This window comes from Anomaloglossus baeobatrachus, unplaced genomic scaffold, assembly GCF_048569485.1.
Source record: "Anomaloglossus baeobatrachus isolate aAnoBae1 unplaced genomic scaffold, aAnoBae1.hap1 Scaffold_3922, whole genome shotgun sequence".
NCBI lineage: Eukaryota > Metazoa > Chordata > Amphibia > Anura > Aromobatidae > Anomaloglossus > Anomaloglossus baeobatrachus.
Window position 1 is genome coordinate 25,968 of NW_027443262.1, and position 25,996 is coordinate 51,963.

The 25,996-nt window shown below is 46.4% G+C and overlaps 16 non-coding genes across 16 annotated transcripts; all 16 read right to left on the bottom strand.

Annotated features, from left to right (window-relative positions):
* Positions 1-1,322: 1,322 nt before the first annotated feature.
* LOC142276113 (U2 spliceosomal RNA) lies at positions 1,323-1,513 on the bottom strand. Its single transcript, XR_012739633.1, has one exon. It is a non-coding gene; the product is annotated as a U2 spliceosomal RNA (small nuclear RNA).
* Positions 1,514-2,900: 1,387 nt separating this feature from the next.
* On the bottom strand, positions 2,901-3,091 carry LOC142276114 (U2 spliceosomal RNA). The gene has a single exon (XR_012739634.1). It is a non-coding gene; the product is annotated as a U2 spliceosomal RNA (small nuclear RNA).
* Positions 3,092-4,478: 1,387 nt separating this feature from the next.
* On the bottom strand, positions 4,479-4,669 carry LOC142276115 (U2 spliceosomal RNA). The gene has a single exon (XR_012739635.1). It is a non-coding gene; the product is annotated as a U2 spliceosomal RNA (small nuclear RNA).
* A 1,387-nt stretch (positions 4,670-6,056) lies between these two features.
* On the bottom strand, positions 6,057-6,247 carry LOC142276116 (U2 spliceosomal RNA). Its single transcript, XR_012739636.1, has one exon. It is a non-coding gene; the product is annotated as a U2 spliceosomal RNA (small nuclear RNA).
* Positions 6,248-7,634: 1,387 nt separating this feature from the next.
* Positions 7,635-7,825, bottom strand: LOC142276117 (U2 spliceosomal RNA). Its single transcript, XR_012739637.1, has one exon. It is a non-coding gene; the product is annotated as a U2 spliceosomal RNA (small nuclear RNA).
* A 1,387-nt stretch (positions 7,826-9,212) lies between these two features.
* Positions 9,213-9,403, bottom strand: LOC142276119 (U2 spliceosomal RNA). The gene has a single exon (XR_012739639.1). It is a non-coding gene; the product is annotated as a U2 spliceosomal RNA (small nuclear RNA).
* A 1,387-nt stretch (positions 9,404-10,790) lies between these two features.
* Positions 10,791-10,981, bottom strand: LOC142276106 (U2 spliceosomal RNA). Its single transcript, XR_012739627.1, has one exon. It is a non-coding gene; the product is annotated as a U2 spliceosomal RNA (small nuclear RNA).
* Positions 10,982-12,368: 1,387 nt separating this feature from the next.
* Positions 12,369-12,559, bottom strand: LOC142276120 (U2 spliceosomal RNA). The gene has a single exon (XR_012739640.1). It is a non-coding gene; the product is annotated as a U2 spliceosomal RNA (small nuclear RNA).
* A 1,387-nt stretch (positions 12,560-13,946) lies between these two features.
* LOC142276121 (U2 spliceosomal RNA) lies at positions 13,947-14,137 on the bottom strand. Its single transcript, XR_012739641.1, has one exon. It is a non-coding gene; the product is annotated as a U2 spliceosomal RNA (small nuclear RNA).
* Positions 14,138-15,524: 1,387 nt separating this feature from the next.
* Positions 15,525-15,715, bottom strand: LOC142276123 (U2 spliceosomal RNA). The gene has a single exon (XR_012739642.1). It is a non-coding gene; the product is annotated as a U2 spliceosomal RNA (small nuclear RNA).
* A 1,387-nt stretch (positions 15,716-17,102) lies between these two features.
* On the bottom strand, positions 17,103-17,293 carry LOC142276124 (U2 spliceosomal RNA). The gene has a single exon (XR_012739643.1). It is a non-coding gene; the product is annotated as a U2 spliceosomal RNA (small nuclear RNA).
* Positions 17,294-18,680: 1,387 nt separating this feature from the next.
* LOC142276125 (U2 spliceosomal RNA) lies at positions 18,681-18,871 on the bottom strand. Its single transcript, XR_012739644.1, has one exon. It is a non-coding gene; the product is annotated as a U2 spliceosomal RNA (small nuclear RNA).
* Positions 18,872-20,258: 1,387 nt separating this feature from the next.
* Positions 20,259-20,449, bottom strand: LOC142276126 (U2 spliceosomal RNA). The gene has a single exon (XR_012739645.1). It is a non-coding gene; the product is annotated as a U2 spliceosomal RNA (small nuclear RNA).
* A 1,387-nt stretch (positions 20,450-21,836) lies between these two features.
* On the bottom strand, positions 21,837-22,027 carry LOC142276127 (U2 spliceosomal RNA). Its single transcript, XR_012739646.1, has one exon. It is a non-coding gene; the product is annotated as a U2 spliceosomal RNA (small nuclear RNA).
* A 1,387-nt stretch (positions 22,028-23,414) lies between these two features.
* On the bottom strand, positions 23,415-23,606 carry LOC142276129 (U2 spliceosomal RNA). The gene has a single exon (XR_012739648.1). It is a non-coding gene; the product is annotated as a U2 spliceosomal RNA (small nuclear RNA).
* Positions 23,607-24,993: 1,387 nt separating this feature from the next.
* LOC142276128 (U2 spliceosomal RNA) lies at positions 24,994-25,184 on the bottom strand. The gene has a single exon (XR_012739647.1). It is a non-coding gene; the product is annotated as a U2 spliceosomal RNA (small nuclear RNA).
* Positions 25,185-25,996: the final 812 nt, after the last annotated feature.

Genomic DNA, 25,996 nt, shown 5'->3' on the forward strand with positions numbered 1-25,996 from the left:
AGCGAGAGGGAGACAAACCCACGCCTACACAAGACATTTTGTCACCCAAGCCAACCCTTGAAAAGGCTGCTTTGCAGAGCCAAAACAAGAAGAATGGTGCGTTTTGCAGCCGCCGCCCACTGCAATGAATCTGAATAACTCCTCCTTTAGGGCGCAAGCAACTCCCCTCCCCCTTGCAGTCTTTCCAATTCACGATACAAAAAGACGGACAGGACAGGTTGCCTGACTTTCCGTCACTGCCACCCTTTGCCATCCTTACCCGTAGAAAGCCCTTTCATCATCCCCAAACCCTAATCTTTTCCCTTTCCTTCCCAGCCCCCAAACCCTGCCCTCTGTACCTTTCTCACCACCCGCTTCCCTTCTCCTGTCATCCCCCTACCACCCGGGAAAAAAAGAGATTGCCCCCTCCTTCCACTAGCCCACCCTCCCACCCAAAGAACAACTTCTTCTGCGCAGCTTGTTTTCTAGGCAGCAGCGCTATTGTGATGTCATCGGGGGGCATTGTGACAAGCCGCCAGTGTTCCGTCTCTTCATGTTGTGCACAGTTCAAACGGAAAATACATCAACAGGCAGACTACAGAAAAGCTTACTATCAAAGGTTAGAGGGGGGCTTTCTCAGAGGGCTTTTTACAGTTTTTCTATTCCCAATTAGCCGTTTAAGTGTACTTATTGAAAGTAGTAATTCTTTCATAGGCCGCCCTTTCTTAGTATTTGACGTTCCTTATATTGCGGTATGAGGCTTCGCAGTAGGTTGCAAACATTCATCACCCATGACTGTCCCCAATTGAGCTCAGAAGCTCAATGTCTATCATGACCTCTCTTTTAGAATGTCCAAGAGCAAGCAAACTATTCCTCCAGGAGAGGGCGCCAACAGACTACTAAAGAGATCATCATTACTCAAAGAAAACCCCAAAAACCAATGCATGATAGGAATAAACAGGTAACTTTCTTTGGAGTGGAAGCGGAGAGATCGCACCAGATGCCAATTCTAGATGTTATCACACCTGTGGTCACTGCAGCAGCAGGTGAATCCACTTTGTCCAAAAGGGATCTATTCCATTCAATTGCAAATGATCTAGATAAGACAGAGAACTGCAGCACGGGGACATAGCCGAGTTGGTCAGGTTGAGTGGTGATGAGTTTGCTATTTGGATGAATAAAGAAAGTCAAAAGTGTGAAAGATAAAAAACAAAAGGAGGAAGTGTGAAAAGTGAATGGGCCAAATTGAGGTGCATATGAAGACGTATGCTTTCTTCCAATTCATTAAATCGGGCTAATATGAATCAGGTGAATTGAGTTCTGCTTTTGGAAACTGGGTTAAGAAGGGGTGCACCGTTCCTGGAGGTACTGCAATACCAGGTCAATGCGTGGAGTGGACAGAGCAAGCTCTTTTTCCATCTCCCTGTTCTAAAAATCCATTTAATATATGGTCCCCAGATAGGGGACGTATCAGATATTAAACTGATAAGAACAGATACTACACTTGATCTTAGCCAAAAGGCCGAGAAGCGATAACCAGAATTGGTTTGGGCCTCGAGTGGCACCCTGGCCTATGCCGGACACATCTTAGGGAGAGAGAGCGAGAGGGAGACAAACCCACGCCTACACAAGACATTTTGTCACCCAAGCCAACCCTTGAAAAGGCTGCTTTGCAGAGCCAAAACAAGAAGAATGGTGCGTTTTGCAGCCGCCGCCCACTGCAATGAATCTGAATAACTCCTCCTTTAGGGCGCAAGCAACTCCCCTCCCCCTTGCAGTCTTTCCAATTCACGATACAAAAAGACGGACAGGACAGGTTGCCTGACTTTCCGTCACTGCCACCCTTTGCCATCCTTACCCGTAGAAAGCCCTTTCATCATCCCCAAACCCTAATCTTTTCCCTTTCCTTCCCAGCCCCCAAACCCTGCCCTCTGTACCTTTCTCACCACCCGCTTCCCTTCTCCTGTCATCCCCCTACCACCCGGGAAAAAAAGAGATTGCCCCCTCCTTCCACTAGCCCACCCTCCCACCCAAAGAACAACTTCTTCTGCGCAGCTTGTTTTCTAGGCAGCAGCGCTATTGTGATGTCATCGGGGGGCATTGTGACAAGCCGCCAGTGTTCCGTCTCTTCATGTTGTGCACAGTTCAAACGGAAAATACATCAACAGGCAGACTACAGAAAAGCTTACTATCAAAGGTTAGAGGGGGGCTTTCTCAGAGGGCTTTTTACAGTTTTTCTATTCCCAATTAGCCGTTTAAGTGTACTTATTGAAAGTAGTAATTCTTTCATAGGCCGCCCTTTCTTAGTATTTGACGTTCCTTATATTGCGGTATGAGGCTTCGCAGTAGGTTGCAAACATTCATCACCCATGACTGTCCCCAATTGAGCTCAGAAGCTCAATGTCTATCATGACCTCTCTTTTAGAATGTCCAAGAGCAAGCAAACTATTCCTCCAGGAGAGGGCGCCAACAGACTACTAAAGAGATCATCATTACTCAAAGAAAACCCCAAAAACCAATGCATGATAGGAATAAACAGGTAACTTTCTTTGGAGTGGAAGCGGAGAGATCGCACCAGATGCCAATTCTAGATGTTATCACACCTGTGGTCACTGCAGCAGCAGGTGAATCCACTTTGTCCAAAAGGGATCTATTCCATTCAATTGCAAATGATCTAGATAAGACAGAGAACTGCAGCACGGGGACATAGCCGAGTTGGTCAGGTTGAGTGGTGATGAGTTTGCTATTTGGATGAATAAAGAAAGTCAAAAGTGTGAAAGATAAAAAACAAAAGGAGGAAGTGTGAAAAGTGAATGGGCCAAATTGAGGTGCATATGAAGACGTATGCTTTCTTCCAATTCATTAAATCGGGCTAATATGAATCAGGTGAATTGAGTTCTGCTTTTGGAAACTGGGTTAAGAAGGGGTGCACCGTTCCTGGAGGTACTGCAATACCAGGTCAATGCGTGGAGTGGACAGAGCAAGCTCTTTTTCCATCTCCCTGTTCTAAAAATCCATTTAATATATGGTCCCCAGATAGGGGACGTATCAGATATTAAACTGATAAGAACAGATACTACACTTGATCTTAGCCAAAAGGCCGAGAAGCGATAACCAGAATTGGTTTGGGCCTCGAGTGGCACCCTGGCCTATGCCGGACACATCTTAGGGAGAGAGAGCGAGAGGGAGACAAACCCACGCCTACACAAGACATTTTGTCACCCAAGCCAACCCTTGAAAAGGCTGCTTTGCAGAGCCAAAACAAGAAGAATGGTGCGTTTTGCAGCCGCCGCCCACTGCAATGAATCTGAATAACTCCTCCTTTAGGGCGCAAGCAACTCCCCTCCCCCTTGCAGTCTTTCCAATTCACGATACAAAAAGACGGACAGGACAGGTTGCCTGACTTTCCGTCACTGCCACCCTTTGCCATCCTTACCCGTAGAAAGCCCTTTCATCATCCCCAAACCCTAATCTTTTCCCTTTCCTTCCCAGCCCCCAAACCCTGCCCTCTGTACCTTTCTCACCACCCGCTTCCCTTCTCCTGTCATCCCCCTACCACCCGGGAAAAAAAGAGATTGCCCCCTCCTTCCACTAGCCCACCCTCCCACCCAAAGAACAACTTCTTCTGCGCAGCTTGTTTTCTAGGCAGCAGCGCTATTGTGATGTCATCGGGGGGCATTGTGACAAGCCGCCAGTGTTCCGTCTCTTCATGTTGTGCACAGTTCAAACGGAAAATACATCAACAGGCAGACTACAGAAAAGCTTACTATCAAAGGTTAGAGGGGGGCTTTCTCAGAGGGCTTTTTACAGTTTTTCTATTCCCAATTAGCCGTTTAAGTGTACTTATTGAAAGTAGTAATTCTTTCATAGGCCGCCCTTTCTTAGTATTTGACGTTCCTTATATTGCGGTATGAGGCTTCGCAGTAGGTTGCAAACATTCATCACCCATGACTGTCCCCAATTGAGCTCAGAAGCTCAATGTCTATCATGACCTCTCTTTTAGAATGTCCAAGAGCAAGCAAACTATTCCTCCAGGAGAGGGCGCCAACAGACTACTAAAGAGATCATCATTACTCAAAGAAAACCCCAAAAACCAATGCATGATAGGAATAAACAGGTAACTTTCTTTGGAGTGGAAGCGGAGAGATCGCACCAGATGCCAATTCTAGATGTTATCACACCTGTGGTCACTGCAGCAGCAGGTGAATCCACTTTGTCCAAAAGGGATCTATTCCATTCAATTGCAAATGATCTAGATAAGACAGAGAACTGCAGCACGGGGACATAGCCGAGTTGGTCAGGTTGAGTGGTGATGAGTTTGCTATTTGGATGAATAAAGAAAGTCAAAAGTGTGAAAGATAAAAAACAAAAGGAGGAAGTGTGAAAAGTGAATGGGCCAAATTGAGGTGCATATGAAGACGTATGCTTTCTTCCAATTCATTAAATCGGGCTAATATGAATCAGGTGAATTGAGTTCTGCTTTTGGAAACTGGGTTAAGAAGGGGTGCACCGTTCCTGGAGGTACTGCAATACCAGGTCAATGCGTGGAGTGGACAGAGCAAGCTCTTTTTCCATCTCCCTGTTCTAAAAATCCATTTAATATATGGTCCCCAGATAGGGGACGTATCAGATATTAAACTGATAAGAACAGATACTACACTTGATCTTAGCCAAAAGGCCGAGAAGCGATAACCAGAATTGGTTTGGGCCTCGAGTGGCACCCTGGCCTATGCCGGACACATCTTAGGGAGAGAGAGCGAGAGGGAGACAAACCCACGCCTACACAAGACATTTTGTCACCCAAGCCAACCCTTGAAAAGGCTGCTTTGCAGAGCCAAAACAAGAAGAATGGTGCGTTTTGCAGCCGCCGCCCACTGCAATGAATCTGAATAACTCCTCCTTTAGGGCGCAAGCAACTCCCCTCCCCCTTGCAGTCTTTCCAAATCACGATACAAAAAGACGGACAGGACAGGTTGCCTGACTTTCCGTCACTGCCACCCTTTGCCATCCTTACCCGTAGAAAGCCCTTTCATCATCCCCAAACCCTAATCTTTTCCCTTTCCTTCCCAGCCCCCAAACCCTGCCCTCTGTACCTTTCTCACCACCCGCTTCCCTTCTCCTGTCATCCCCCTACCACCCGGGAAAAAAAGAGATTGCCCCCTCCTTCCACTAGCCCACCCTCCCACCCAAAGAACAACTTCTTCTGCACAGCTTGTTTTCTAGGCAGCAGCGCTATTGTGATGTCATCGGGGGGCATTGTGACAAGCCGCCAGTGTTCCGTCTCTTCATGTTGTGCACAGTTCAAACGGAAAATACATCAACAGGCAGACTACAGAAAAGCTTACTATCAAAGGTTAGAGGGGGGCTTTCTCAGAGGGCTTTTTACAGTTTTTCTATTCCCAATTAGCCGTTTAAGTGTACTTATTGAAAGTAGTAATTCTTTCATAGGCCGCCCTTTCTTAGTATTTGACGATCCTTATATTGCGGTATGAGGCTTCGCAGTAGGTTGCAAACATTCATCACCCATGACTGTCCCCAATTGAGCTCAGAAGCTCAATGTCTATCATGACCTCTCTTTTAGAATGTCCAAGAGCAAGCAAACTATTCCTCCAGGAGAGGGCGCCAACAGACTACTAAAGAGATCATCATTACTCAAAGAAAACCCCAAAAACCAATGCATGATAGGAATAAACAGGTAACTTTCTTTGGAGTGGAAGCGGAGAGATCGCACCAGATGCCAATTCTAGATGTTATCACACCTGTGGTCACTGCAGCAGCAGGTGAATCCACTTTGTCCAAAAGGGATCTATTCCATTCAATTGCAAATGATCTAGATAAGACAGAGAACTGCAGCACGGGGACATAGCCGAGTTGGTCAGGTTGAGTGGTGATGAGTTTGCTATTTGGATGAATAAAGAAAGTCAAAAGTGTGAAAGATAAAAAACAAAAGGAGGAAGTGTGAAAAGTGAATGGGCCAAATTGAGGTGCATATGAAGACGTATGCTTTCTTCCAATTCATTAAATCGGGCTAATATGAATCAGGTGAATTGAGTTCTGCTTTTGGAAACTGGGTTAAGAAGGGGTGCACCGTTCCTGGAGGTACTGCAATACCAGGTCAATGCGTGGAGTGGACAGAGCAAGCTCTTTTTCCATCTCCCTGTTCTAAAAATCCATTTAATATATGGTCCCCAGATAGGGGACGTATCAGATATTAAACTGATAAGAACAGATACTACACTTGATCTTAGCCAAAAGGCCGAGAAGCGATAACCAGAATTGGTTTGGGCCTCGAGTGGCACCCTGGCCTATGCCGGACACATCTTAGGGAGAGAGAGCGAGAGGGAGACAAACCCACGCCTACACAAGACATTTTGTCACCCAAGCCAACCCTTGAAAAGGCTGCTTTGCAGAGCCAAAACAAGAAGAATGGTGCGTTTTGCAGCCGCCGCCCACTGCAATGAATCTGAATAACTCCTCCTTTAGGGCGCAAGCAACTCCCCTCCCCCTTGCAGTCTTTCCAATTCACGATACAAAAAGACGGACAGGACAGGTTGCCTGACTTTCCGTCACTGCCACCCTTTGCCATCCTTACCCGTAGAAAGCCCTTTCATCATCCCCAAACCCTAATCTTTTCCCTTTCCTTCCCAGCCCCCAAACCCTGCCCTCTGTACCTTTCTCACCACCCGCTTCCCTTCTCCTGTCATCCCCCTACCACCCGGGAAAAAAAGAGATTGCCCCCTCCTTCCACTAGCCCACCCTCCCACCCAAAGAACAACTTCTTCTGCGCAGCTTGTTTTCTAGGCAGCAGCGCTATTGTGATGTCATCGGGGGGCATTGTGACAAGCCGCCAGTGTTCCGTCTCTTCATGTTGTGCACAGTTCAAACGGAAAATACATCAACAGGCAGACTACAGAAAAGCTTACTATCAAAGGTTAGAGGGGGGCTTTCTCAGAGGGCTTTTTACAGTTTTTCTATTCCCAATTAGCCGTTTAAGTGTACTTATTGAAAGTAGTAATTCTTTCATAGGCCGCCCTTTCTTAGTATTTGACGTTCCTTATATTGCGGTATGAGGCTTCGCAGTAGGTTGCAAACATTCATCACCCATGACTGTCCCCAATTGAGCTCAGAAGCTCAATGTCTATCATGACCTCTCTTTTAGAATGTCCAAGAGCAAGCAAACTATTCCTCCAGGAGAGGGCGCCAACAGACTACTAAAGAGATCATCATTACTCAAAGAAAACCCCAAAAACCAATGCATGATAGGAATAAACAGGTAACTTTCTTTGGAGTGGAAGCGGAGAGATCGCACCAGATGCCAATTCTAGATGTTATCACACCTGTGGTCACTGCAGCAGCAGGTGAATCCACTTTGTCCAAAAGGGATCTATTCCATTCAATTGCAAATGATCTAGATAAGACAGAGAACTGCAGCACGGGGACATAGCCGAGTTGGTCAGGTTGAGTGGTGATGAGTTTGCTATTTGGATGAATAAAGAAAGTCAAAAGTGTGAAAGATAAAAAACAAAAGGAGGAAGTGTGAAAAGTGAATGGGCCAAATTGAGGTGCATATGAAGACGTATGCTTTCTTCCAATTCATTAAATCGGGCTAATATGAATCAGGTGAATTGAGTTCTGCTTTTGGAAACTGGGTTAAGAAGGGGTGCACCGTTCCTGGAGGTACTGCAATACCAGGTCAATGCGTGGAGTGGACAGAGCAAGCTCTTTTTCCATCTCCCTGTTCTAAAAATCCATTTAATATATGGTCCCCAGATAGGGGACGTATCAGATATTAAACTGATAAGAACAGATACTACACTTGATCTTAGCCAAAAGGCCGAGAAGCGATAACCAGAATTGGTTTGGGCCTCGAGTGGCACCCTGGCCTATGCCGGACACATCTTAGGGAGAGAGAGCGAGAGGGAGACAAACCCACGCCTACACAAGACATTTTGTCACCCAAGCCAACCCTTGAAAAGGCTGCTTTGCAGAGCCAAAACAAGAAGAATGGTGCGTTTTGCAGCCGCCGCCCACTGCAATGAATCTGAATAACTCCTCCTTTAGGGCGCAAGCAACTCCCCTCCCCCTTGCAGTCTTTCCAATTCACGATACAAAAAGACGGACAGGACAGGTTGCCTGACTTTCCGTCACTGCCACCCTTTGCCATCCTTACCCGTAGAAAGCCCTTTCATCATCCCCAAACCCTAATCTTTTCCCTTTCCTTCCCAGCCCCCAAACCCTGCCCTCTGTACCTTTCTCACCACCCGCTTCCCTTCTCCTGTCATCCCCCTACCACCCGGGAAAAAAAGAGATTGCCCCCTCCTTCCACTAGCCCACCCTCCCACCCAAAGAACAACTTCTTCTGCGCAGCTTGTTTTCTAGGCAGCAGCGCTATTGTGATGTCATCGGGGGGCATTGTGACAAGCCGCCAGTGTTCCGTCTCTTCATGTTGTGCACAGTTCAAACGGAAAATACATCAACAGGCAGACTACAGAAAAGCTTACTATCAAAGGTTAGAGGGGGGCTTTCTCAGAGGGCTTTTTACAGTTTTTCTATTCCCAATTAGCCGTTTAAGTGTACTTATTGAAAGTAGTAATTCTTTCATAGGCCGCCCTTTCTTAGTATTTGACGTTCCTTATATTGCGGTATGAGGCTTCGCAGTAGGTTGCAAACATTCATCACCCATGACTGTCCCCAATTGAGCTCAGAAGCTCAATGTCTATCATGACCTCTCTTTTAGAATGTCCAAGAGCAAGCAAACTATTCCTCCAGGAGAGGGCGCCAACAGACTACTAAAGAGATCATCATTACTCAAAGAAAACCCCAAAAACCAATGCATGATAGGAATAAACAGGTAACTTTCTTTGGAGTGGAAGCGGAGAGATCGCACCAGATGCCAATTCTAGATGTTATCACACCTGTGGTCACTGCAGCAGCAGGTGAATCCACTTTGTCCAAAAGGGATCTATTCCATTCAATTGCAAATGATCTAGATAAGACAGAGAACTGCAGCACGGGGACATAGCCGAGTTGGTCAGGTTGAGTGGTGATGAGTTTGCTATTTGGATGAATAAAGAAAGTCAAAAGTGTGAAAGATAAAAAACAAAAGGAGGAAGTGTGAAAAGTGAATGGGCCAAATTGAGGTGCATATGAAGACGTATGCTTTCTTCCAATTCATTAAATCGGGCTAATATGAATCAGGTGAATTGAGTTCTGCTTTTGGAAACTGGGTTAAGAAGGGGTGCACCGTTCCTGGAGGTACTGCAATACCAGGTCAATGCGTGGAGTGGACAGAGCAAGCTCTTTTTCCATCTCCCTGTTCTAAAAATCCATTTAATATATGGTCCCCAGATAGGGGACGTATCAGATATTAAACTGATAAGAACAGATACTACACTTGATCTTAGCCAAAAGGCCGAGAAGCGATAACCAGAATTGGTTTGGGCCTCGAGTGGCACCCTGGCCTATGCCGGACACATCTTAGGGAGAGAGAGCGAGAGGGAGACAAACCCACGCCTACACAAGACATTTTGTCACCCAAGCCAACCCTTGAAAAGGCTGCTTTGCAGAGCCAAAACAAGAAGAATGGTGCGTTTTGCAGCCGCCGCCCACTGCAATGAATCTGAATAACTCCTCCTTTAGGGCGCAAGCAACTCCCCTCCCCCTTGCAGTCTTTCCAATTCACGATACAAAAAGACGGACAGGACAGGTTGCCTGACTTTCCGTCACTGCCACCCTTTGCCATCCTTACCCGTAGAAAGCCCTTTCATCATCCCCAAACCCTAATCTTTTCCCTTTCCTTCCCAGCCCCCAAACCCTGCCCTCTGTACCTTTCTCACCACCCGCTTCCCTTCTCCTGTCATCCCCCTACCACCCGGGAAAAAAAGAGATTGCCCCCTCCTTCCACTAGCCCACCCTCCCACCCAAAGAACAACTTCTTCTGCGCAGCTTGTTTTCTAGGCAGCAGCGCTATTGTGATGTCATCGGGGGGCATTGTGACAAGCCGCCAGTGTTCCGTCTCTTCATGTTGTGCACAGTTCAAACGGAAAATACATCAACAGGCAGACTACAGAAAAGCTTACTATCAAAGGTTAGAGGGGGGCTTTCTCAGAGGGCTTTTTACAGTTTTTCTATTCCCAATTAGCCGTTTAAGTGTACTTATTGAAAGTAGTAATTCTTTCATAGGCCGCCCTTTCTTAGTATTTGACGTTCCTTATATTGCGGTATGAGGCTTCGCAGTAGGTTGCAAACATTCATCACCCATGACTGTCCCCAATTGAGCTCAGAAGCTCAATGTCTATCATGACCTCTCTTTTAGAATGTCCAAGAGCAAGCAAACTATTCCTCCAGGAGAGGGCGCCAACAGACTACTAAAGAGATCATCATTACTCAAAGAAAACCCCAAAAACCAATGCATGATAGGAATAAACAGGTAACTTTCTTTGGAGTGGAAGCGGAGAGATCGCACCAGATGCCAATTCTAGATGTTATCACACCTGTGGTCACTGCAGCAGCAGGTGAATCCACTTTGTCCAAAAGGGATCTATTCCATTCAATTGCAAATGATCTAGATAAGACAGAGAACTGCAGCACGGGGACATAGCCGAGTTGGTCAGGTTGAGTGGTGATGAGTTTGCTATTTGGATGAATAAAGAAAGTCAAAAGTGTGAAAGATAAAAAACAAAAGGAGGAAGTGTGAAAAGTGAATGGGCCAAATTGAGGTGCATATGAAGACGTATGCTTTCTTCCAATTCATTAAATCGGGCTAATATGAATCAGGTGAATTGAGTTCTGCTTTTGGAAACTGGGTTAAGAAGGGGTGCACCGTTCCTGGAGGTACTGCAATACCAGGTCAATGCGTGGAGTGGACAGAGCAAGCTCTTTTTCCATCTCCCTGTTCTAAAAATCCATTTAATATATTGTCCCCAGATAGGGGACGTATCAGATATTAAACTGATAAGAACAGATACTACACTTGATCTTAGCCAAAAGGCCGAGAAGCGATAACCAGAATTGGTTTGGGCCTCGAGTGGCACCCTGGCCTATGCCGGACACATCTTAGGGAGAGAGAGCGAGAGGGAGACAAACCCACGCCTACACAAGACATTTTGTCACCCAAGCCAACCCTTGAAAAGGCTGCTTTGCAGAGCCAAAACAAGAAGAATGGTGCGTTTTGCAGCCGCCGCCCACTGCAATGAATCTGAATAACTCCTCCTTTAGGGCGCAAGCAACTCCCCTCCCCCTTGCAGTCTTTCCAATTCACGATACAAAAAGACGGACAGGACAGGTTGCCTGACTTTCCGTCACTGCCACCCTTTGCCATCCTTACCCGTAGAAAGCCCTTTCATCATCCCCAAACCCTAATCTTTTCCCTTTCCTTCCCAGCCCCCAAACCCTGCCCTCTGTACCTTTCTCACCACCCGCTTCCCTTCTCCTGTCATCCCCCTACCACCCGGGAAAAAAAGAGATTGCCCCCTCCTTCCACTAGCCCACCCTCCCACCCAAAGAACAACTTCTTCTGCGCAGCTTGTTTTCTAGGCAGCAGCGCTATTGTGATGTCATCGGGGGGCATTGTGACAAGCCGCCAGTGTTCCGTCTCTTCATGTTGTGCACAGTTCAAACGGAAAATACATCAACAGGCAGACTACAGAAAAGCTTACTATCAAAGGTTAGAGGGGGGCTTTCTCAGAGGGCTTTTTACAGTTTTTCTATTCCCAATTAGCCGTTTAAGTGTACTTATTGAAAGTAGTAATTCTTTCATAGGCCGCCCTTTCTTAGTATTTGACGTTCCTTATATTGCGGTATGAGGCTTCGCAGTAGGTTGCAAACATTCATCACCCATGACTGTCCCCAATTGAGCTCAGAAGCTCAATGTCTATCATGACCTCTCTTTTAGAATGTCCAAGAGCAAGCAAACTATTCCTCCAGGAGAGGGCGCCAACAGACTACTAAAGAGATCATCATTACTCAAAGAAAACCCCAAAAACCAATGCATGATAGGAATAAACAGGTAACTTTCTTTGGAGTGGAAGCGGAGAGATCGCACCAGATGCCAATTCTAGATGTTATCACACCTGTGGTCACTGCAGCAGCAGGTGAATCCACTTTGTCCAAAAGGGATCTATTCCATTCAATTGCAAATGATCTAGATAAGACAGAGAACTGCAGCACGGGGACATAGCCGAGTTGGTCAGGTTGAGTGGTGATGAGTTTGCTATTTGGATGAATAAAGAAAGTCAAAAGTGTGAAAGATAAAAAACAAAAGGAGGAAGTGTGAAAAGTGAATGGGCCAAATTGAGGTGCATATGAAGACGTATGCTTTCTTCCAATTCATTAAATCGGGCTAATATGAATCAGGTGAATTGAGTTCTGCTTTTGGAAACTGGGTTAAGAAGGGGTGCACCGTTCCTGGAGGTACTGCAATACCAGGTCAATGCGTGGAGTGGACAGAGCAAGCTCTTTTTCCATCTCCCTGTTCTAAAAATCCATTTAATATATGGTCCCCAGATAGGGGACGTATCAGATATTAAACTGATAAGAACAGATACTACACTTGATCTTAGCCAAAAGGCCGAGAAGCGATAACCAGAATTGGTTTGGGCCTCGAGTGGCACCCTGGCCTATGCCGGACACATCTTAGGGAGAGAGAGCGAGAGGGAGACAAACCCACGCCTACACAAGACATTTTGTCACCCAAGCCAACCCTTGAAAAGGCTGCTTTGCAGAGCCAAAACAAGAAGAATGGTGCGTTTTGCAGCCGCCGCCCACTGCAATGAATCTGAATAACTCCTCCTTTAGGGCGCAAGCAACTCCCCTCCCCCTTGCAGTCTTTCCAATTCACGATACAAAAAGACGGACAGGACAGGTTGCCTGACTTTCCGTCACTGCCACCCTTTGCCATCCTTACCCGTAGAAAGCCCTTTCATCATCCCCAAACCCTAATCTTTTCCCTTTCCTTCCCAGCCCCCAAACCCTGCCCTCTGTACCTTTCTCACCACCCGCTTCCCTTCTCCTGTCATCCCCCTACCACCCGGGAAAAAAAGAGATTGCCCCCTCCTTCCACTAGCCCACCCTCCCACCCAAAGAACAACTTCTTCTGCGCAGCTTGTTTTCTAGGCAGCAGCGCTATTGTGATGTCATCGGGGGGCATTGTGACAAGCCGCCAGTGTTCCGTCTCTTCATGTTGTGCACAGTTCAAACGGAAAATACATCAACAGGCAGACTACAGAAAAGCTTACTATCAAAGGTTAGAGGGGGGCTTTCTCAGAGGGCTTTTTACAGTTTTTCTATTCCCAATTAGCCGTTTAAGTGTACTTATTGAAAGTAGTAATTCTTTCATAGGCCGCCCTTTCTTAGTATTTGACGTTCCTTATATTGCGGTATGAGGCTTCGCAGTAGGTTGCAAACATTCATCACCCATGACTGTCCCCAATTGAGCTCAGAAGCTCAATGTCTATCATGACCTCTCTTTTAGAATGTCCAAGAGCAAGCAAACTATTCCTCCAGGAGAGGGCGCCAACAGACTACTAAAGAGATCATCATTACTCAAAGAAAACCCCAAAAACCAATGCATGATAGGAATAAACAGGTAACTTTCTTTGGAGTGGAAGCGGAGAGATCGCACCAGATGCCAATTCTAGATGTTATCACACCTGTGGTCACTGCAGCAGCAGGTGAATCCACTTTGTCCAAAAGGGATCTATTCCATTCAATTGCAAATGATCTAGATAAGACAGAGAACTGCAGCACGGGGACATAGCCGAGTTGGTCAGGTTGAGTGGTGATGAGTTTGCTATTTGGATGAATAAAGAAAGTCAAAAGTGTGAAAGATAAAAAACAAAAGGAGGAAGTGTGAAAAGTGAATGGGCCAAATTGAGGTGCATATGAAGACGTATGCTTTCTTCCAATTCATTAAATCGGGCTAATATGAATCAGGTGAATTGAGTTCTGCTTTTGGAAACTGGGTTAAGAAGGGGTGCACCGTTCCTGGAGGTACTGCAATACCAGGTCAATGCGTGGAGTGGACAGAGCAAGCTCTTTTTCCATCTCCCTGTTCTAAAAATCCATTTAATATATGGTCCCCAGATAGGGGACGTATCAGATATTAAACTGATAAGAACAGATACTACACTTGATCTTAGCCAAAAGGCCGAGAAGCGATAACCAGAATTGGTTTGGGCCTCGAGTGGCACCCTGGCCTATGCCGGACACATCTTAGGGAGAGAGAGCGAGAGGGAGACAAACCCACGCCTACACAAGACATTTTGTCACCCAAGCCAACCCTTGAAAAGGCTGCTTTGCAGAGCCAAAACAAGAAGAATGGTGCGTTTTGCAGCCGCCGCCCACTGCAATGAATCTGAATAACTCCTCCTTTAGGGCGCAAGCAACTCCCCTCCCCCTTGCAGTCTTTCCAATTCACGATACAAAAAGACGGACAGGACAGGTTGCCTGACTTTCCGTCACTGCCACCCTTTGCCATCCTTACCCGTAGAAAGCCCTTTCATCATCCCCAAACCCTAATCTTTTCCCTTTCCTTCCCAGCCCCCAAACCCTGCCCTCTGTACCTTTCTCACCACCCGCTTCCCTTCTCCTGTCATCCCCCTACCACCCGGGAAAAAAAGAGATTGCCCCCTCCTTCCACTAGCCCACCCTCCCACCCAAAGAACAACTTCTTCTGCGCAGCTTGTTTTCTAGGCAGCAGCGCTATTGTGATGTCATCGGGGGGCATTGTGACAAGCCGCCAGTGTTCCGTCTCTTCATGTTGTGCACAGTTCAAACGGAAAATACATCAACAGGCAGACTACAGAAAAGCTTACTATCAAAGGTTAGAGGGGGGCTTTCTCAGAGGGCTTTTTACAGTTTTTCTATTCCCAATTAGCCGTTTAAGTGTACTTATTGAAAGTAGTAATTCTTTCATAGGCCGCCCTTTCTTAGTATTTGACGTTCCTTATATTGCGGTATGAGGCTTCGCAGTAGGTTGCAAACATTCATCACCCATGACTGTCCCCAATTGAGCTCAGAAGCTCAATGTCTATCATGACCTCTCTTTTAGAATGTCCAAGAGCAAGCAAACTATTCCTCCAGGAGAGGGCGCCAACAGACTACTAAAGAGATCATCATTACTCAAAGAAAACCCCAAAAACCAATGCATGATAGGAATAAACAGGTAACTTTCTTTGGAGTGGAAGCGGAGAGATCGCACCAGATGCCAATTCTAGATGTTATCACACCTGTGGTCACTGCAGCAGCAGGTGAATCCACTTTGTCCAAAAGGGATCTATTCCATTCAATTGCAAATGATCTAGATAAGACAGAGAACTGCAGCACGGGGACATAGCCGAGTTGGTCAGGTTGAGTGGTGATGAGTTTGCTATTTGGATGAATAAAGAAAGTCAAAAGTGTGAAAGATAAAAAACAAAAGGAGGAAGTGTGAAAAGTGAATGGGCCAAATTGAGGTGCATATGAAGACGTATGCTTTCTTCCAATTCATTAAATCGGGCTAATATGAATCAGGTGAATTGAGTTCTGCTTTTGGAAACTGGGTTAAGAAGGGGTGCACCGTTCCTGGAGGTACTGCAATACCAGGTCAATGCGTGGAGTGGACAGAGCAAGCTCTTTTTCCATCTCCCTGTTCTAAAAATCCATTTAATATATGGTCCCCAGATAGGGGACGTATCAGATATTAAACTGATAAGAACAGATACTACACTTGATCTTAGCCAAAAGGCCGAGAAGCGATAACCAGAATTGGTTTGGGCCTCGAGTGGCACCCTGGCCTATGCCGGACACATCTTAGGGAGAGAGAGCGAGAGGGAGACAAACCCACGCCTACACAAGACATTTTGTCACCCAAGCCAACCCTTGAAAAGGCTGCTTTGCAGAGCCAAAACAAGAAGAATGGTGCGTTTTGCAGCCGCCGCCCACTGCAATGAATCTGAATAACTCCTCCTTTAGGGCGCAAGCAACTCCCCTCCCCCTTGCAGTCTTTCCAATTCACGATACAAAAAGACGGACAGGACAGGTTGCCTGACTTTCCGTCACTGCCACCCTTTGCCATCCTTACCCGTAGAAAGCCCTTTCATCATCCCCAAACCCTAATCTTTTCCCTTTCCTTCCCAGCCCCCAAACCCTGCCCTCTGTACCTTTCTCACCACCCGCTTCCCTTCTCCTGTCATCCCCCTACCACCCGGGAAAAAAAGAGATTGCCCCCTCCTTCCACTAGCCCACCCTCCCACCCAAAGAACAACTTCTTCTGCGCAGCTTGTTTTCTAGGCAGCAGCGCTATTGTGATGTCATCGGGGGGCATTGTGACAAGCCGCCAGTGTTCCGTCTCTTCATGTTGTGCACAGTTCAAACGGAAAATACATCAACAGGCAGACTACAGAAAAGCTTACTATCAAAGGTTAGAGGGGGGCTTTCTCAGAGGGCTTTTTACAGTTTTTCTATTCCCAATTAGCCGTTTAAGTGTACTTATTGAAAGTAGTAATTCTTTCATAGGCCGCCCTTTCTTAGTATTTGACGTTCCTTATATTGCGGTATGAGGCTTCGCAGTAGGTTGCAAACATTCATCACCCATGACTGTCCCCAATTGAGCTCAGAAGCTCAATGTCTATCATGACCTCTCTTTTAGAATGTCCAAGAGCAAGCAAACTATTCCTCCAGGAGAGGGCGCCAACAGACTACTAAAGAGATCATCATTACTCAAAGAAAACCCCAAAAACCAATGCATGATAGGAATAAACAGGTAACTTTCTTTGGAGTGGAAGCGGAGAGATCGCACCAGATGCCAATTCTAGATGTTATCACACCTGTGGTCACTGCAGCAGCAGGTGAATCCACTTTGTCCAAAAGGGATCTATTCCATTCAATTGCAAATGATCTAGATAAGACAGAGAACTGCAGCACGGGGACATAGCCGAGTTGGTCAGGTTGAGTGGTGATGAGTTTGCTATTTGGATGAATAAAGAAAGTCAAAAGTGTGAAAGATAAAAAACAAAAGGAGGAAGTGTGAAAAGTGAATGGGCCAAATTGAGGTGCATATGAAGACGTATGCTTTCTTCCAATTCATTAAATCGGGCTAATATGAATCAGGTGAATTGAGTTCTGCTTTTGGAAACTGGGTTAAGAAGGGGTGCACCGTTCCTGGAGGTACTGCAATACCAGGTCAATGCGTGGAGTGGACAGAGCAAGCTCTTTTTCCATCTCCCTGTTCTAAAAATCCATTTAATATATGGTCCCCAGATAGGGGACGTATCAGATATTAAACTGATAAGAACAGATACTACACTTGATCTTAGCCAAAAGGCCGAGAAGCGATAACCAGAATTGGTTTGGGCCTCGAGTGGCACCCTGGCCTATGCCGGACACATCTTAGGGAGAGAGAGCGAGAGGGAGACAAACCCACGCCTACACAAGACATTTTGTCACCCAAGCCAACCCTTGAAAAGGCTGCTTTGCAGAGCCAAAACAAGAAGAATGGTGCGTTTTGCAGCCGCCGCCCACTGCAATGAATCTGAATAACTCCTCCTTTAGGGCGCAAGCAACTCCCCTCCCCCTTGCAGTCTTTCCAATTCACGATACAAAAAGACGGACAGGACAGGTTGCCTGACTTTCCGTCACTGCCACCCTTTGCCATCCTTACCCGTAGAAAGCCCTTTCATCATCCCCAAACCCTAATCTTTTCCCTTTCCTTCCCAGCCCCCAAACCCTGCCCTCTGTACCTTTCTCACCACCCGCTTCCCTTCTCCTGTCATCCCCCTACCACCCGGGAAAAAAAGAGATTGCCCCCTCCTTCCACTAGCCCACCCTCCCACCCAAAGAACAACTTCTTCTGCGCAGCTTGTTTTCTAGGCAGCAGCGCTATTGTGATGTCATCGGGGGGCATTGTGACAAGCCGCCAGTGTTCCGTCTCTTCATGTTGTGCACAGTTCAAACGGAAAATACATCAACAGGCAGACTACAGAAAAGCTTACTATCAAAGGTTAGAGGGGGGCTTTCTCAGAGGGCTTTTTACAGTTTTTCTATTCCCAATTAGCCGTTTAAGTGTACTTATTGAAAGTAGTAATTCTTTCATAGGCCGCCCTTTCTTAGTATTTGACGTTCCTTATATTGCGGTATGAGGCTTCGCAGTAGGTTGCAAACATTCATCACCCATGACTGTCCCCAATTGAGCTCAGAAGCTCAATGTCTATCATGACCTCTCTTTTAGAATGTCCAAGAGCAAGCAAACTATTCCTCCAGGAGAGGGCGCCAACAGACTACTAAAGAGATCATCATTACTCAAAGAAAACCCCAAAAACCAATGCATGATAGGAATAAACAGGTAACTTTCTTTGGAGTGGAAGCGGAGAGATCGCACCAGATGCCAATTCTAGATGTTATCACACCTGTGGTCACTGCAGCAGCAGGTGAATCCACTTTGTCCAAAAGGGATCTATTCCATTCAATTGCAAATGATCTAGATAAGACAGAGAACTGCAGCACGGGGACATAGCCGAGTTGGTCAGGTTGAGTGGTGATGAGTTTGCTATTTGGATGAATAAAGAAAGTCAAAAGTGTGAAAGATAAAAAACAAAAGGAGGAAGTGTGAAAAGTGAATGGGCCAAATTGAGGTGCATATGAAGACGTATGCTTTCTTCCAATTCATTAAATCGGGCTAATATGAATCAGGTGAATTGAGTTCTGCTTTTGGAAACTGGGTTAAGAAGGGGTGCACCGTTCCTGGAGGTACTGCAATACCAGGTCAATGCGTGGAGTGGACAGAGCAAGCTCTTTTTCCATCTCCCTGTTCTAAAAATCCATTTAATATATGGTCCCCAGATAGGGGACGTATCAGATATTAAACTGATAAGAACAGATACTACACTTGATCTTAGCCAAAAGGCCGAGAAGCGATAACCAGAATTGGTTTGGGCCTCGAGTGGCACCCTGGCCTATGCCGGACACATCTTAGGGAGAGAGAGCGAGAGGGAGACAAACCCACGCCTACACAAGACATTTTGTCACCCAAGCCAACCCTTGAAAAGGCTGCTTTGCAGAGCCAAAACAAGAAGAATGGTGCGTTTTGCAGCCGCCGCCCACTGCAATGAATCTGAATAACTCCTCCTTTAGGGCGCAAGCAACTCCCCTCCCCCTTGCAGTCTTTCCAATTCACGATACAAAAAGACGGACAGGACAGGTTGCCTGACTTTCCGTCACTGCCACCCTTTGCCATCCTTACCCGTAGAAAGCCCTTTCATCATCCCCAAACCCTAATCTTTTCCCTTTCCTTCCCAGCCCCCAAACCCTGCCCTCTGTACCTTTCTCACCACCCGCTTCCCTTCTCCTGTCATCCCCCTACCACCCGGGAAAAAAAGAGATTGCCCCCTCCTTCCACTAGCCCACCCTCCCACCCAAAGAACAACTTCTTCTGCGCAGCTTGTTTTCTAGGCAGCAGCGCTATTGTGATGTCATCGGGGGGCATTGTGACAAGCCGCCAGTGTTCCGTCTCTTCATGTTGTGCACAGTTCAAACGGAAAATACATCAACAGGCAGACTACAGAAAAGCTTACTATCAAAGGTTAGAGGGGGGCTTTCTCAGAGGGCTTTTTACAGTTTTTCTATTCCCAATTAGCCGTTTAAGTGTACTTATTGAAAGTAGTAATTCTTTCATAGGCCGCCCTTTCTTAGTATTTGACGTTCCTTATATTGCGGTATGAGGCTTCGCAGTAGGTTGCAAACATTCATCACCCATGACTGTCCCCAATTGAGCTCAGAAGCTCAATGTCTATCATGACCTCTCTTTTAGAATGTCCAAGAGCAAGCAAACTATTCCTCCAGGAGAGGGCGCCAACAGACTACTAAAGAGATCATCATTACTCAAAGAAAACCCCAAAAACCAATGCATGATAGGAATAAACAGGTAACTTTCTTTGGAGTGGAAGCGGAGAGATCGCACCAGATGCCAATTCTAGATGTTATCACACCTGTGGTCACTGCAGCAGCAGGTGAATCCACTTTGTCCAAAAGGGATCTATTCCATTCAATTGCAAATGATCTAGATAAGACAGAGAACTGCAGCACGGGGACATAGCCGAGTTGGTCAGGTTGAGTGGTGATGAGTTTGCTATTTGGATGAATAAAGAAAGTCAAAAGTGTGAAAGATAAAAAACAAAAGGAGGAAGTGTGAAAAGTGAATGGGCCAAATTGAGGTGCATATGAAGACGTATGCTTTCTTCCAATTCATTAAATCGGGCTAATATGAATCAGGTGAATTGAGTTCTGCTTTTGGAAACTGGGTTAAGAAGGGGTGCACCGTTCCTGGAGGTACTGCAATACCAGGTCAATGCGTGGAGTGGACAGAGCAAGCTCTTTTTCCATCTCCCTGTTCTAAAAATCCATTTAATATATGGTCCCCAGATAGGGGACGTATCAGATATTAAACTGATAAGAACAGATACTACACTTGATCTTAGCCAAAAGGCCGAGAAGCGATAACCAGAATTGGTTTGGGCCTCGAGTGGCACCCTGGCCTATGCCGGACACATCTTAGGGAGAGAGAGCGAGAGGGAGACAAACCCACGCCTACACAAGACATTTTGTCACCCAAGCCAACCCTTGAAAAGGCTGCTTTGCAGAGCCAAAACAAGAAGAATGGTGCGTTTTGCAGCCGCCGCCCACTGCAATGAATCTGAATAACTCCTCCTTTAGGGCGCAAGCAACTCCCCTCCCCCTTGCAGTCTTTCCAATTCACGATACAAAAAGACGGACAGGACAGGTTGCCTGACTTTCCGTCACTGCCACCCTTTGCCATCCTTACCCGTAGAAAGCCCTTTCATCATCCCCAAACCCTAATCTTTTCCCTTTCCTTCCCAGCCCCCAAACCCTGCCCTCTGTACCTTTCTCACCACCCGCTTCCCTTCTCCTGTCATCCCCCTACCACCCGGGAAAAAAAGAGATTGCCCCCTCCTTCCACTAGCCCACCCTCCCACCCAAAGAACAACTTCTTCTGCGCAGCTTGTTTTCTAGGCAGCAGCGCTATTGTGATGTCATCGGGGGGCATTGTGACAAGCCGCCAGTGTTCCGTCTCTTCATGTTGTGCACAGTTCAAACGGAAAATACATCAACAGGCAGACTACAGAAAAGCTTACTATCAAAGGTTAGAGGGGGGCTTTCTCAGAGGGCTTTTTACAGTTTTTCTATTCCCAATTAGCCGTTTAAGTGTACTTATTGAAAGTAGTAATTCTTTCATAGGCCGCCCTTTCTTAGTATTTGACGTTCCTTATATTGCGGTATGAGGCTTCGCAGTAGGTTGCAAACATTCATCACCCATGACTGTCCCCAATTGAGCTCAGAAGCTCAATGTCTATCATGACCTCTCTTTTAGAATGTCCAAGAGCAAGCAAACTATTCCTCCAGGAGAGGGCGCCAACAGACTACTAAAGAGATCATCATTACTCAAAGAAAACCCCAAAAACCAATGCATGATAGGAATAAACAGGTAACTTTCTTTGGAGTGGAAGCGGAGAGATCGCACCAGATGCCAATTCTAGATGTTATCACACCTGTGGTCACTGCAGCAGCAGGTGAATCCACTTTGTCCAAAAGGGATCTATTCCATTCAATTGCAAATGATCTAGATAAGACAGAGAACTGCAGCACGGGGACATAGCCGAGTTGGTCAGGTTGAGTGGTGATGAGTTTGCTATTTGGATGAATAAAGAAAGTCAAAAGTGTGAAAGATAAAAAACAAAAGGAGGAAGTGTGAAAAGTGAATGGGCCAAATTGAGGTGCATATGAAGACGTATGCTTTCTTCCAATTCATTAAATCGGGCTAATATGAATCAGGTGAATTGAGTTCTGCTTTTGGAAACTGGGTTAAGAAGGGGTGCACCGTTCCTGGAGGTACTGCAATACCAGGTCAATGCGTGGAGTGGACAGAGCAAGCTCTTTTTCCATCTCCCTGTTCTAAAAATCCATTTAATATATGGTCCCCAGATAGGGGACGTATCAGATATTAAACTGATAAGAACAGATACTACACTTGATCTTAGCCAAAAGGCCGAGAAGCGATAACCAGAATTGGTTTGGGCCTCGAGTGGCACCCTGGCCTATGCCGGACACATCTTAGGGAGAGAGAGCGAGAGGGAGACAAACCCACGCCTACACAAGACATTTTGTCACCCAAGCCAACCCTTGAAAAGGCTGCTTTGCAGAGCCAAAACAAGAAGAATGGTGCGTTTTGCAGCCGCCGCCCACTGCAATGAATCTGAATAACTCCTCCTTTAGGGCGCAAGCAACTCCCCTCCCCCTTGCAGTCTTTCCAATTCACGATACAAAAAGACGGACAGGACAGGTTGCCTGACTTTCCGTCACTGCCACCCTTTGCCATCCTTACCCGTAGAAAGCCCTTTCATCATCCCCAAACCCTAATCTTTTCCCTTTCCTTCCCAGCCCCCAAACCCTGCCCTCTGTACCTTTCTCACCACCCGCTTCCCTTCTCCTGTCATCCCCCTACCACCCGGGAAAAAAAGAGATTGCCCCCTCCTTCCACTAGCCCACCCTCCCACCCAAAGAACAACTTCTTCTGCGCAGCTTGTTTTCTAGGCAGCAGCGCTATTGTGATGTCATCGGGGGGCATTGTGACAAGCCGCCAGTGTTCCGTCTCTTCATGTTGTGCACAGTTCAAACGGAAAATACATCAACAGGCAGACTACAGAAAAGCTTACTATCAAAGGTTAGAGGGGGGCTTTCTCAGAGGGCTTTTTACAGTTTTTCTATTCCCAATTAGCCGTTTAAGTGTACTTATTGAAAGTAGTAATTCTTTCATAGGCCGCCCTTTCTTAGTATTTGACGTTCCTTATATTGCGGTATGAGGCTTCGCAGTAGGTTGCAAACATTCATCACCCATGACTGTCCCCAATTGAGCTCAGAAGCTCAATGTCTATCATGACCTCTCTTTTAGAATGTCCAAGAGCAAGCAAACTATTCCTCCAGGAGAGGGCGCCAACAGACTACTAAAGAGATCATCATTACTCAAAGAAAACCCCAAAAACCAATGCATGATAGGAATAAACAGGTAACTTTCTTTGGAGTGGAAGCGGAGAGATCGCACCAGATGCCAATTCTAGATGTTATCACACCTGTGGTCACTGCAGCAGCAGGTGAATCCACTTTGTCCAAAAGGGATCTATTCCATTCAATTGCAAATGATCTAGATAAGACAGAGAACTGCAGCACGGGGACATAGCCGAGTTGGTCAGGTTGAGTGGTGATGAGTTTGCTATTTGGATGAATAAAGAAAGTCAAAAGTGTGAAAGATAAAAAACAAAAGGAGGAAGTGTGAAAAGTGAATGGGCCAAATTGAGGTGCATATGAAGACGTATGCTTTCTTCCAATTCATTAAATCGGGCTAATATGAATCAGGTGAATTGAGTTCTGCTTTTGGAAACTGGGTTAAGAAGGGGTGCACCGTTCCTGGACGGTACTGCAATACCAGGTCAATGCGTGGAGTGGACAGAGCAAGCTCTTTTTCCATCTCCCTGTTCTAAAAATCCATTTAATATATGGTCCCCAGATAGGGGACGTATCAGATATTAAACTGATAAGAACAGATACTACACTTGATCTTAGCCAAAAGGCCGAGAAGCGATAACCAGAATTGGTTTGGGCCTCGAGTGGCACCCTGGCCTATGCCGGACACATCTTAGGGAGAGAGAGCGAGAGGGAGACAAACCCACGCCTACACAAGACATTTTGTCACCCAAGCCAACCCTTGAAAAGGCTGCTTTGCAGAGCCAAAACAAGAAGAATGGTGCGTTTTGCAGCCGCCGCCCACTGCAATGAATCTGAATAACTCCTCCTTTAGGGCGCAAGCAACTCCCCTCCCCCTTGCAGTCTTTCCAATTCACGATACAAAAAGACGGACAGGACAGGTTGCCTGACTTTCCGTCACTGCCACCCTTTGCCATCCTTACCCGTAGAAAGCCCTTTCATCATCCCCAAACCCTAATCTTTTCCCTTTCCTTCCCAGCCCCCAAACCCTGCCCTCTGTACCTTTCTCACCACCCGCTTCCCTTCTCCTGTCATCCCCCTACCACCCGGGAAAAAAAGAGATTGCCCCCTCCTTCCACTAGCCCACCCTCCCACCCAAAGAACAACTTCTTCTGCGCAGCTTGTTTTCTAGGCAGCAGCGCTATTGTGATGTCATCGGGGGGCATTGTGACAAGCCGCCAGTGTTCCGTCTCTTCATGTTGTGCACAGTTCAAACGGAAAATACATCAACAGGCAGACTACAGAAAAGCTTACTATCAAAGGTTAGAGGGGGGCTTTCTCAGAGGGCTTTTTACAGTTTTTCTATTCCCAATTAGCCGTTTAAGTGTACTTATTGAAAGTAGTAATTCTTTCATAGGCCGCCCTTTCTTAGTATTTGACGTTCCTTATATTGCGGTATGAGGCTTCGCAGTAGGTTGCAAACATTCATCACCCATGACTGTCCCCAATTGAGCTCAGAAGCTCAATGTCTATCATGACCTCTCTTTTAGAATGTCCAAGAGCAAGCAAACTATTCCTCCAGGAGAGGGCGCCAACAGACTACTAAAGAGATCATCATTACTCAAAGAAAACCCCAAAAACCAATGCATGATAGGAATAAACAGGTAACTTTCTTTGGAGTGGAAGCGGAGAGATCGCACCAGATGCCAATTCTAGATGTTATCACACCTGTGGTCACTGCAGCAGCAGGTGAATCCACTTTGTCCAAAAGGGATCTATTCCATTCAATTGCAAATGATCTAGATAAGACAGAGAACTGCAGCACGGGGACATAGCCGAGTTGGTCAGGTTGAGTGGTGATGAGTTTGCTATTTGGATGAATAAAGAAAGTCAAAAGTGTGAAAGATAAAAAACAAAAGGAGGAAGTGTGAAAAGTGAATGGGCCAAATTGAGGTGCATATGAAGACGTATGCTTTCTTCCAATTCATTAAATCGGGCTAATATGAATCAGGTGAATTGAGTTCTGCTTTTGGAAACTGGGTTAAGAAGGGGTGCACCGTTCCTGGAGGTACTGCAATACCAGGTCAATGCGTGGAGTGGACAGAGCAAGCTCTTTTTCCATCTCCCTGTTCTAAAAATCCATTTAATATATGGTCCCCAGATAGGGGACGTATCAGATATTAAACTGATAAGAACAGATACTACACTTGATCTTAGCCAAAAGGCCGAGAAGCGATAACCAGAATTGGTTTGGGCCTCGAGTGGCACCCTGGCCTATGCCGGACACATCTTAGGGAGAGAGAGCGAGAGGGAGACAAACCCACGCCTACACAAGACATTTTGTCACCCAAGCCAACCCTTGAAAAGGCTGCTTTGCAGAGCCAAAACAAGAAGAATGGTGCGTTTTGCAGCCGCCGCCCACTGCAATGAATCTGAATAACTCCTCCTTTAGGGCGCAAGCAACTCCCCTCCCCCTTGCAGTCTTTCCAATTCACGATACAAAAAGACGGACAGGACAGGTTGCCTGACTTTCCGTCACTGCCACCCTTTGCCATCCTTACCCGTAGAAAGCCCTTTCATCATCCCCAAACCCTAATCTTTTCCCTTTCCTTCCCAGCCCCCAAACCCTGCCCTCTGTACCTTTCTCACCACCCGCTTCCCTTCTCCTGTCATCCCCCTACCACCCGGGAAAAAAAGAGATTGCCCCCTCCTTCCACTAGCCCACCCTCCCACCCAAAGAACAACTTCTTCTGCGCAGCTTGTTTTCTAGGCAGCAGCGCTATTGTGATGTCATCGGGGGGCATTGTGACAAGCCGCCAGTGTTCCGTCTCTTCATGTTGTGCACAGTTCAAACGGAAAATACATCAACAGGCAGACTACAGAAAAGCTTACTATCAAAGGTTAGAGGGGGGCTTTCTCAGAGGGCTTTTTACAGTTTTTCTATTCCCAATTAGCCGTTTAAGTGTACTTATTGAAAGTAGTAATTCTTTCATAGGCCGCCCTTTCTTAGTATTTGACGTTCCTTATATTGCGGTATGAGGCTTCGCAG